The 12,484-nt window shown below is 39.2% G+C and overlaps 1 non-coding gene and 1 pseudogene across 1 annotated transcript; both read left to right on the top strand.

The window, feature by feature from the left end:
* Positions 1–1,393: 1,393 nt before the first annotated feature.
* TRNAS-AGA lies at positions 1,394–1,475 on the top strand. Its single transcript has one exon. It is a non-coding gene; the product is annotated as a tRNA-Ser (tRNA).
* Positions 1,476–3,994: 2,519 nt separating this feature from the next.
* On the top strand, positions 3,995–12,468 carry LOC120201564 (annotated as a pseudogene).
* Positions 12,469–12,484: the final 16 nt, after the last annotated feature.

The raw sequence follows: 12,484 nt of genomic DNA, 5'->3' as shown, positions 1-12,484 counted from the left end.
GGGCCTCTCGGATTGTGGTTGTCGGTCCTTTAGAGGCTTTGACTGATGAAGGTGTGCCACAAGTGAACATCTCATTTATAATTTGACCATAAATGTGATTGTTGTGTCTTTTATGTTTTCCTATGAATTGAGAAAGCTGATAAAGTAATGTCTTTTAATGTAGCCAGTTCAATATGTTTTTTTTGCTCTGTTATGTCATACACACACACACAAGCAATTGCATTACAATGGGATTGAGAAATTGTTTTTGCAAAATTTTGAACGAGAAAGGCTTTTGGCTGAAGAATTTCCCACTGTAGATGATTCTTGATGTTGTCTGTCTCTAGGGTGAATATTTGATTGAGTCAACTCAAAATTTACAGTCGATAAGTGATAAGTTTTTGAGTCTTGAGTCAATTTTATGAAATTTGAGTCAAAATTTTGATCGAATTCACTTATGTAAGATGATAATATGGATTGACTTTATATATATATATATATATATTTATTTATATATTTTTTATGTTATAATGTTATTTAATAAATTAAATATCATTTAATATTATAAAATATATTTATAATTTTTCTTTATTAAAGAGAATATCGTGGGTACAAAATGTTGATACGTGAAAAAAGAATTTGTAAAATTTGTTTATAATAAAAATTCGGATTAAATAAAATGTAAAGTTAAAAGACTACATTATAAAAAAGGTAATTGTTAAAATAAGAATTGAAGTTATATAGATATTGTATAACATGTATTTAAATTATCAGTTTTGATTCATTTTAGTATTTCAATTTTTAATTTTTTCAAAATTATGCTTAGTGTTTAGTTTTTTGTTTTATTTTAGTACATCTTCTTTAAAACTTAACGACTACATTTTTATGGGTAAAATTATATTATTTATCACTTAATTATTTTCTCACTCCTATTTTAATATTAAAGTTTAAAATTTTTCAATTTAACTACTCAACTTTTAAATTGCTCCTATTTTAATACTCTAATTTATTTTATTAATAGTTTTGAGACATGATATTTTTTATTATTATTTTATTAAGATATAATTAAAAATAAAAAATAAATTTGAAAATTAGAGTGATTAAATTAGGAATAATTTAAAAGTTAAGTAATTAAATTAAAAAAATTAAACTTGAGTGACCAAAATAGGAATGAGAAGATAATTGAGTGACGAATGATGCAATTTACCTATAAAAAAAGTGTAACGTGCAAATTACTCGTTAAAACGATGAGATGCTAAAACAAAATAAAATATTTTAAGTACTAAATTCAGAATTTAGCCTTATATATATATTTAAATCCTTATGTTTAATTTGTTTGAATGGAAATGAGTCTTATTCATCTCAAATTATGTCTAAATAGGCATAGTTTGAGCATGACGATTGTCTCAACCTGGTGGGCGTGCCGGAGTGGTTATCGGGCATGACTAGAAATCATGTGGGCTCTGCCCGCGCAGGTTCGAATCCTGCCGCTCACGTTGATGGGAGATCGTTTTGTCGTCTCTGTTTCTTTATTCATGTTCTTTGGGACCAGGTCTGAAATGTGGTTGGGGTTTGGGACTGGGGGACCCTTTTTTTCATTTTGCTGCTCTTTCAACCTTACATGCTCATAAAACAAATCACTCTCTTTGGTTTCCAGAATATAAGATTACCAGTGGGAATAAAAGATTATCAGGGAATAGTTTGTGTTTGGTTGGTTTAGCAGAATGTAAGATTACCGTGTTTGGTTAAATGAATAAAAGATAATTGGAATGTATATTTGACCAAATAGTCCTTATTATATATTTGTATAATATTACAAATCGTAAAATATTTATATATTTTCTTTAAAAAATTAAATTCATAATATTTATATAATTTCTTTTTACAAAATTAAAAATATAAAAAAGGTTTAATGAAAGGGTAAAAAATTTTTAACCACTGAACTTCATATAAAATTTTAATTATAGATTATTTTTTTGTAAATCTAAAATAATTTAAGGATAAATTTATAATTTAACCTTAATAGAATTTTTATTATTCAATGACAGAAGAATGATATTTTTGAAAAAAATAAAAATTTAAGGGCATTTTAGTCCAAAACGCCGGTAATGTTATAATACCTAAGGAAATGGAGGTAATGACATTCCCGGTAATATACCCAAAAAAATCTACTATTGATAATAAAACATTACCGGGAATGAGATTCCCGGCCCACCAAACATGGGAATGTCACAATCCTTGATATAAAACGCCTCCTAAACATTTGGGGATAAACTGTCACTTCTGCATAAAATTACCCCACATCCTTCCATTTTGATACGTACACGCTAACAAATACACACACTCTGTGGCACCACCTAATACAACAGCTACTTCACTCTCGTTTTGATATTTGTGTGATGATGATGATGTCAGTGTGTGTGCAACTGGTGAAGAAGATTAGAGGCTGAGAGGCATTTCTTCTCACCAAGCTTCTTCTGCCTTTTTTGGATAGCAACAACATGTTATTCTCAGCTTGTGGCTCTCATTGGTCCCAACAACACCAGCCATCGGTACAATATCAAAGTGCCACAGCACAGCTGACAAAAACGTGCTACTGAATCCATCTAGTGGAGTCAATGGTTAAAGCGAACGGTATTTTCTTTTGAAATTCTGGGTTAGAGTAAATTTACCTTGTAATCACCTTAGATTATTATAAAAAAAACTTGTCACTATCGGCGAGAAATAGTTACTGCCCACTAAATCATATATGATCGTGTCATTTGAGAATGCAGCTAAAATTTCATGCAAGACTAGAGACCAAAATGATGCGTTTCAACTTCTTGGAGGTTAATTTTGAGGCCTGAACATTAAGCCTGTTGGATACAGTTTAAGATTTCACATGCTGCTTCTTATAACTAGAGAAAGAGACAAGATTCCGGCTCTTAATAAAGCGGTGTCGATGCTATTTAACCATTAAAATAACGAGTTTTTAACAGGCGAACGGAAGAGGGTGAACAGAGAAGGGGCCCTATGGGAGTCTTTTTTCATGAACCAAGTGGTCTGATTTGAATCGGTTTTCGAGTACTGCATGTGCTGCTACGTGTGCAGGCTGCATTGTAAGCGTTTTCCTGTGATTATTATCACCCCCTTACGTGTGATTTTAGGACATTTTGTTTGATTGCTTCTGCACATGGACTTATCCATGATTAATATCTATGAAGATTACCTGCAATTGAGATGATACAAAAATGTGAACAAGAAGAAAAAAGAGACACTTTTGGTAAGGAAACTTCTGGGATCCAACACCTGTAAGCTTTCATGATGAATCTTCTCTCAATTAAGTAAGTCGGCAGCACTGCTTTAATCAAAATCGACACTGGAAAAGCATAAAGAACTGCCACTTTTCCTGTAAAATATATCTATTGCAACAGTCTTTATATGTCAAAAAAAGGGGTCAAACATCAACAGGTAAGCCTTTGCTTTATCTCCTTGTAGGCCTCTCTTGTATGACATTATCGTCATATAGTGCAGGCGGTGAGGTTTTCATGGGATGTGGGGTATAGAACGCACTAAACAAAGCGTATGGCCACGGTGCTGTGGTTCACCACCTTCACAAACTCCCAAATCCTGCATGTTACAGATTCCATTTCTCCTCTTGTACCGTCTTCAATCACCATCGTCTTTAGAAATTTCCCTATATAAACATATCTGCCAACAATATCAATGGTTTAGAGCCATCCACCAACAAGAACAAGACCAATAATCTGTCCTATTTACTTTGTGGAGGGTCACTTCATAGGTGTTTTAACTTCCAAACTTGCCTATAAAATGGGAAACTAGTCTCCACTCTCCAACACTTCCAAGTTTGGAGTTGAAGATACTTTTTCATCATTGTTGAGCTCGTTTCTTCAGCTGTTGAAACATTCAGAAAATGGGTCAGTTTGAGTTTCCATGACTATATATATAGTGTGATAATGGCTGACAACCCATTGTTCTCCTTTGTTTTATAAACATGATTGTTTGATTCAATGCTTTCTGAAATACTTTGTTGGTGGTTTTTTTTCTTCCTTTTAACAGGAAGGGAAGATGAGTTTGTAAAGATTATAAACAAATGTCTAATCTATGAAAAACAAGAAAGAAAGTAAACGAGAGAAATGAATTTTTTGAAATTCATTATATCATGCGTGTGTATTACAACTCTCAAGGGGAGTATTTATAGCTAATACTATAGCTATAACTGATGATGTAACTAACTCAACAAACTAACTACTTCAACTGATCAGCTGCAGTAAATCAATTCTCAGCTGCACAACCATCATGCACAGTTCACGTGAACTTATATACCATGCATTTACATACACTAACATTCCCCTTGCAACCTTCAACTTCAAACCTGCTTCAGACTCAATCTGATCTGCTCTTAAGTTGCACCACCAGCAACCTTTGTCTGTGTTTGAGAAACCAAGGGGCTGATAAAGGCTTGGTCAGCACATCAACAACCTGCTCAACTGCAGGAACTTCATGCACTTGTAGCTGTCTCATAGCCACCATTTCTCGAACAAAAAACAAGTCCAGCTCAACATGTTTGAACTTGGAATGCAGTACAGGATTAACACATACAGCAACTGCACTTGTATTATCACACCGCAATGTGGCATTGCCATGTGAAACTACATGCAATTCCCCCAACAAAGATTGAAGCCACACCATCTCAGCAGCTGCACAAGCCACACTCCTGTATTCAGCCTCAGCAGTTGAACGTGCAACAACCTGTTGCTTTCTAGAGCTCCACGAGACCAGGTTCCCACAAAAATATATACAGAACCCTGAGGTTGACCGTCTATCATCAACATCCGAACCTCAATTGGCATCTACAAAACCAGTCAGAGCCATTCTCGAGGAGGGTGTAAAACGCAGTCCAAAATCAATGGTGCCTTGTAGGTAGCGAAGTATTCGCTTGACTGCCAGAAAATGAACATCCAGTGGGGCTTGCATAAATTGACACACCCTGTTCACAGCAAATACCACATCAGGTCGAGTGATCACGATGTACTGCAGAGCACCTACGATGCTTCTGTATTGTGCAGCATCTTCAAGTGGTGTTCCTTCCTTGGCTGACAGCTTTATGTTAGAAACCATAGGGGTGGGCAGACTTTTCACTTCACCAAAACCATGTTTCTGTAAAAGGTCTTGGATATACTTTTGTTGACTCAAAACAACATCACCACCTTCATAACTGACTTCCACTCCTAGGAAAAAGTGCAATGGTCCAAGATCCTTCAACGAAAACTGAGCATTCAGTCTGTCTATAACACTTTGAACAACCACCTCTTTATCCCCTGTTAAGATGATATCATCAACGTACACCAGTAAGTACACCAAGCTATCCGAGGTCTTTCGAACATAAAGAGAGGCATCCGACTTAGCTAGGCAAAAACCTTCAGACTGCAGGTATGCCTTCAGTCGCTCAAACCAGGCCCTCGGTGCTTGTTTCAGCCCATAAATTGCCTTGTGTAGCTTACACACCAGCTCACCACTGCCTTGCTCATACCCTGGTGGTTGAGACATATACACTTCTTCAGTGAGCAACCCGTTCAAAAAAGCATTATTGACATCAACCTGTCTCAGCTTCCACCCCCGTGACAATGCCAAGGAAATGATTACCCTGATCGTTGCAGGCTTAACCACCGGGCTGAAGACTTCATCAAAATCGATCCCTGGTTTTTGAAGAAAACCTTTCGCCACCAAGCGTGCTTTGTACCTTGAAATCGAGCCATCAGCATTTCTCTTTACTCGAAAGATCCATTTACAGTTCACTGCCTTCCTATCTCTGGGAAGAGGAACTAGTGTCCACGTGCCATTCCTTACCAGGGCATCATACTCGGCTTGTGCAGCTTCTTTCCAATGAGGACTCATCAAGGCCTCTGTGATATTTGATGGTTCTCGATCTGAACCTGCAACGTTATAAACTTTTGGTTTCCAGATTCCATGCTTACTCCTAGTCATCATGGGATGAACATTAGAGATTGTTTGTGGTACACCACTCTCCACATTTTGTTGAACTTCAATGCACGGCTCTGTTGTACCATTTTCTTCTTGAACCTCACGTGAACTGCAACGATAATTGCTATCATCGTGATTCTCTTCATGGATCCCATGTGCACGACAACTACTCCCAGAATTGCCATTATCGAGACTTTCTTGGATTCCATGTGAACAACCATTAAAAATACTCTCATTATTAATGTTTGCCGTACCTTGATTGCCATGTGAGCCCCCACCACATTCAATATTCGGCATGGCCCCATCACCATGTGCATTTTCCAACTCAAAAGGACTTGAATTATGTGCACCACGTGAATTTGCCAACTCAACAAATGAGCCACCATCATGCGCATTAATATTTAATTGAACTTTGCTCGCGCTCCTTTCAACATTCGGCATGGTCCCATTGCTCGCACTATCGTCATTATCATGGGAGGCGGTCCCATAGCTTGAAATTTGCGCACCATTATCTCGAAAAGTTGGGTTGCCACCATTATAACTTCCACTATTATTTCCATTATTTATGTTTGCCGCACTCCTATCTCCTTGGACCACATGTGCACCACGAGAATCTCCTTGAACCACATACACACCATTGTTCGTTATAGGCGCATTATCATTATTTAAAGTTGCTTCATAGTTTTCTTGGACCCCATGTGCATTGCCAACACAACCTCCATTAACTATATTAGGCGCATTACTCCTCCTTTTATATACAATTGCCACACGAGAATTGCCTTGGACCCCACGAGCACTTCCTTGGAGCCCATGCACATTTGAATTTGGCGCACCATGAGCATAACTATTTAACTCTTCAACGCATGCATTTCTTGAAGTCTCAACACGAGTGGGCACCACGCCAAGGGCATTATTACTTGGACTTTGCGCACCATCATGCGCATCATGGTGAACGGTTATTAATTCAAGTGGTGTGGCCCCATGTTCATGCACAACACCTCGCATAGCTCCAAGCGGCGTGGTCTCATGAGCATTGTCTTGTATAGCTCCAAGCGGTGTGGTCCCAAGGTTATCATTATATGCAGAAGACGAGATGGCTCCAACCCGATGTGCATTATGATGATTTCCAAGCAGTGTGGCTCCACACTTATTATATAATATAGGCAATTGTCCAGTAGTGACAATTTCTTGTCTATGGCACCTGCACACAAATTGATTCTTATCAAAAGGAAATACTTGTTCGTCAAACCTCACATGTCGAGATACAAAAACTCTGCCATTATCGTCTAGACATTTGTACCCATGATGTGAAGTGCTGGGCCCGAGAAACACACACTGCCTTGATCGAAAATCCAATTTATGTTGATTAAATGGTCTCAAGAAGGGAAAGCAAGCACACCCAAACACTCTCATTCCAGAGTAGTCAGGAGCTTTCTGATAGAGAACCTCAAACGGGGTCTTGCCTGAAATGACCTCAGAAGGTAGTCTATTTATGATATATATTGCCATAGTAAAGGCATGACTCCAGAACTTTATCGGCAGTGATGCTTGAGCCAACATGGCTAGTCCCATCTCAACAATGTGGCGATGTTTTCGTTCAGCCTTCCCATTCTGTTCTGACGTGATGGGACATGAGATTCGATGCTGTACACCATTGGTAAAAAACCAACTCTTCAGGGCCTGATACTCACCTCCACCATCACTCTGCAATGCTTTGATTTTCTTCCCAAACTGAACCTCTGCTATCTTTACAAGATTAAGAAAGCATTAGCTAACTTCAGATTTCTTTCTGATTAGATACACCCAGGTATGTCTGCTGAACACATCAACAAATGATACATAATATATGTAACCTTCAGTCGAAACTACAGGAGTAGGTCCCCACACATCAGACACAACCAGCTGAAAAATTTCTTTGTATTCAGTCAACGAATTACAAAAAGGTAGCTTGTGAGCCTTGCCTTGTAAACATGCAGAACAAACATTGTTCAATTTGTTTTCACTACTACAAATATTACACATTTTCATAACATTCTTGACAGTCTTCTCACAGGAGTGTCCTAAGCGCCTATGCCAAAGTTCCAGACTGTTTGAAGCCTTGGTCACATTATTCACCATGCAACAAGATTTCTTTTCTTCATACGGTAGCAGCTGGTATAAACCTTCATGTGTGAGCTTCCCTCTCAGCAGAATGTTCCGAGTCTGTGCATCCTTCACCAAGCACTCAAAAGGGTGAAACTCAATAAACACATTGTTATCACGAGTGAATTGAGATACTGACAACAACTTCTTCTTAATGTGTGGGACATGTAGCATATTCTGTAACACCAGAGGTCTAAGACTAGAAGACAGAAAGCCTTGACCAACATGATCAATTTTAATTCCTTCACCATTTCCCATTAAAAGAGTGTTGTTACCTTTGTATGACACACCTGAATTGAAGGGTACAAGATCATTTGATACGTGATGAGTGGCACCAGTGTCTCGATACCACAGAGCATTGGAGTGGTTTGGAGCACTGTGAGCTGCTGGCATACTAGGCACAGTGGATACAAAAGCTGTAGGTGCAGTATGAACAAATGACTCTTGTCCTTCTGTTTTTGCAGGAAGAGTTCCACAGTCACCAGGGAAGGTATTCATTACCTGACTCGAGGAGTAAGGCAGTCCTGGACGAGTCAAAGCATAAGGCATACCAGGCATGAAGGTAGATGGATAGTATAAGACAGGAGATTGCAACGTGTGACTATACCCATGTCCATTCACAGGAACTATCTGTTCAGCTGGTTTCTTCCATTGCTCAGCAGACTGATCTTCACTGCCAACTCCAGTGAAATCTCGATCAAAACGACGATAACACCGCTGAACAATGTGCCCAAACTTTCCACACAACTGACATTGTGGTCTATTTGAATTGTTAAACCTTCCTCTGCCACGACCACGATAGCCTCCATGCTGACTTCCCTGTTGACCTCCTGAATAAAACTGCTTTTCTGTTACATCTGTTTCAGTGACAGCCTGAGACCTTGTCCCTTTCTCTTCTTTTGGCTGCACAACCATATTCGCAGTAATACCATCGCTTAAAAAAACTTTCTGTCTAGCCTCACAATCCAGGAGCATTTCAGTGAGACTATCCAGTGACACTACATCACGAGATGCTATAGCAATAATGGACTCAAATTCCATTGACAACCCAGCAAGAATCACACTTACTTGTTCTTGTTCAGGTACAACACAACCTACATCATTCAACAAATCACAGATTGTCTTGATCTTGGCTAAATAATCACTCACAGTCAAGCCAGCTTTCCTCTGAGAGTGCAAGCTGTGTCTGAGAGAAGAAATCTTGGCACTAGAACGAACTCCAAACAATCTTGAAACTGTATTCCAGATTGTGCGAGAGGATGTGAGCCCCATAAGATGTGGCAAAACCTCCATGCTAACCGTTGTCAACAACCACGAGGCAAGCAACTTGTCTTGTTGCCTATGCACAGGATACACTGGATTTTCCTCAAGCTGCCCAGACTCATTTGTAACAAACTGAGATGGAGCAGGATTATCACCAGAGATGTAAGCCATCAACCCATAGCCATCAATTATAAGGGTCACCTGATGCTTCCAAAGAAGGTATGTTGACTCGGTAAGCTTTATGACATCTTGTTTGGGTATATGTTGCACACTGGACGAGACTGAAGAGCCATATGACGTTGAGGTAACTGTGGTATTCACCGGAGACTGAACATCAGCTTGTTGCAAGTTCACCATTGTCAAAGAAGGGCAAGAACCTCCAAGAACCTCCAAGAAAAGAGGCAAACAGAAACTGCAGGACCGTTTTGGCAACTGATACCATGTAAAGATTATAAACAAATGTCTAATCTATGAAAAACAAGAAAGAAAGTAAACGAGAGAAATGAATCTTCTGAAATTCATTATATCATGCGTGTGTATTACAACTCTCAAGGGGAGTATTTATAGCTAATACTATAGCTATAACTGATGATGTAACTAACTCAACAAACTAACTACTTCAACTGATCAGCTGCAGTGAATCAATTCTCAGCTGCACAACCATCATGCACAGTTCATGTGAACTTATATACCATGCATTTACATACACTAACAGAGTTTGACGGTGGCGGATGCGGTGGACTACAAGGGTTTCCCGGCTGACAGATCGAAAACCGGTGGTTGGATTCCGGCTGCACTCATTCTAGGTTTGTTTGTTCATTTCTTGATCTGGTTTTCACATGAACTTAAGTTTGCAAGTAAATTCAGCACCAACAAGAATTTGAGTAACATGTATGGGACCCATCAGAACTGCAATTCATAGATACTTACAAAACAATGGTGATAAAATTCATTTCATTTTCTTTTTGGAGTATGGGACAAGGAAGATACTATATGTAGGGCCATTCATACATGAATTTACTTATTGAGACCACCATATTACATGACTTCACCTTTACAACATTATTATATATGCACTTTTTACTAACATCAATTAGACTATGACTCTGTTAGGTTCGAATCTTTATATTGTAAATCGAGTCGAAACCATTTTCACAGGGATTGAGATTTGCGGGAGGCTTTCAACCATGGGCACATCTTTCCTCTTGTGTTTGCTCGGTGGTTTCCTTGCTGATTCATTCCTCGGACGATACATGACAATTGCTATATTTTCCCTTATACAACCACTGGTGGGAGTTTAAAGTTTCGATAAACATAAAAAGAATCGAACAAAAATGTTGATTTCGATCCTTAATTTGTTCAGTTTTTGACTGTGATGATGTTATGGTGATTTAGGGGACTGGCACATAGCATCGGCTACAAAGCTGCCACAGTTACGCCCAGCACCATGCAATAGATCTGCTGCTCCCCATGCATGCAAACCGGCCAATGGATTTCAGATGGGAATTTTGTACCTGACTCTATATGTAATTGAACTAGGCACTGGTGGTCTGAAATCAAGTGTTTCGGGTTTCGGAACAGATCAATTCGATGAAAAGGATGAGAAGGAGAGGTCCCAGATGGCTTATTTTTTCAACAGGTTCTTCTTCTTCATCAATAATGGAACCTTGATGGCTGTCACGGTGCTTGTTTACATACAAGATGAAGTTGGTCCTCGGTTTCGATGTTTGTAGCCGTCTTGATATTTTTATCTGGGACCAAAAGATACAGGTATAAGAAAAGCTTGGGGAGTCCAATAGTTCAGATCTTCCAAGTTCTTGTTGCTGCAATGAATAAGAGGAAGATGGAAGTGCCTTACAGTGTTGAATTGTTATACGAAGACATTATTAAAATGTCGAGAATTCTTCATACAGATCGATTCCGGTGAGTTTTCGAATCGGTTTTTCTTTGTTCACACGATTTGTTGGCCTTGCTTCATTCACGGTTTCTGAATTATAGGTTCTTGGACAAGGCTGCCATTGTTGGGGAAGGGGATTTTGAGAGATATGGTCCGAATCCTTGGAAACTTTGCTCGGTCACAAGAGTTGAGGAAGTGAAAATGATGGTGGGGCTTCTTCCCATATCGGCCACGACCATCATATTTTGGACCACATAAGCACAAATGATGACCTTCTCGGTTGAGCAAGCCTCCACCATGGAAAGATCAATTAGAAGTTTCCAAATCCCTGCTGGTTCCCTCACTGTCTTCTTCGTGGCAGCGATTTTGATCACTCTGGCTGTTTACGATCGTCTCGTTATGCCATTTTGGAAGAAATTGAAAGGGAAACCAGGTTTCAGCCACCTACAGAGAATGGCCATAGGCTTAGTACTGTCAACTTTAGGAATGGCTGCTGCAGCGATAGCCGAGGTGAAAAGACTGGCAGTGGCTCGATTGGTCGATGCAAATACCGGAACCCTGCCTGTGATTGTGTTCTTGACTTCTTGTTGATCCCACAGTTCTTCCTAGTGGGTGCTGGTGAGGCTTTCAGTTACACAGGCCAGCTTGACTTCTTCATCACGCAATCTCCCAAAGGGATGAAAACCATGAGCACTGGTCTGTTCCTCTCGACGTTATCGCTCGGTTTCTTCGTCAGCAGTTTATTGGTAGCGGTGGTGAAAAGTGTAACGAGAAGCAGCAATGGTGACCATGGCTGGCTGGCTGATAACATAAACCATGTCAGGCTTGATTGCTTCTATGGACTTTTAGCCGTTTTGGGGGTCATAAATTTTGTTCTGTTCCTTGTTTCAAGCGCAGGAAACTCAAACCTGCCATTCAAATGGACACCATTGTTAATGGCTCCTCTTGTGAGGACAAGTGCTAGGCTACTCTAGGATTGCAAATTATCGGTGTCGAACACACTATGCTAGTCGAAATAGCGAGGGAAGTTATCGGAATGAAAGCTGGTCGTGATTGGCTGGCTCGTAGGATCAATGATGGTCATGATTGGCTGTTTTAAGCCTCATAAACTTGGGGTCATTTCTTCTGTGTGCCAAAATGTACAAGCCAAATCCAGGAGAATTCGCTCCTAGAAAGGACCAAAACAAGCCATTGTTGATGTTCCTGCTAAAGAAGAAA

This window comes from Hibiscus syriacus, unplaced genomic scaffold (assembly GCF_006381635.1).
Source record: "Hibiscus syriacus cultivar Baekdansim isolate YM2019G1 unplaced genomic scaffold, ASM638163v2 tig00000340_pilon, whole genome shotgun sequence".
Classification (NCBI taxonomy): Eukaryota; Viridiplantae; Streptophyta; class Magnoliopsida; order Malvales; family Malvaceae; genus Hibiscus; species Hibiscus syriacus.
The sequence above is the reverse complement of the archived record's forward strand: the minus strand, read 5'-3'. Positions and strand labels throughout refer to the sequence as shown.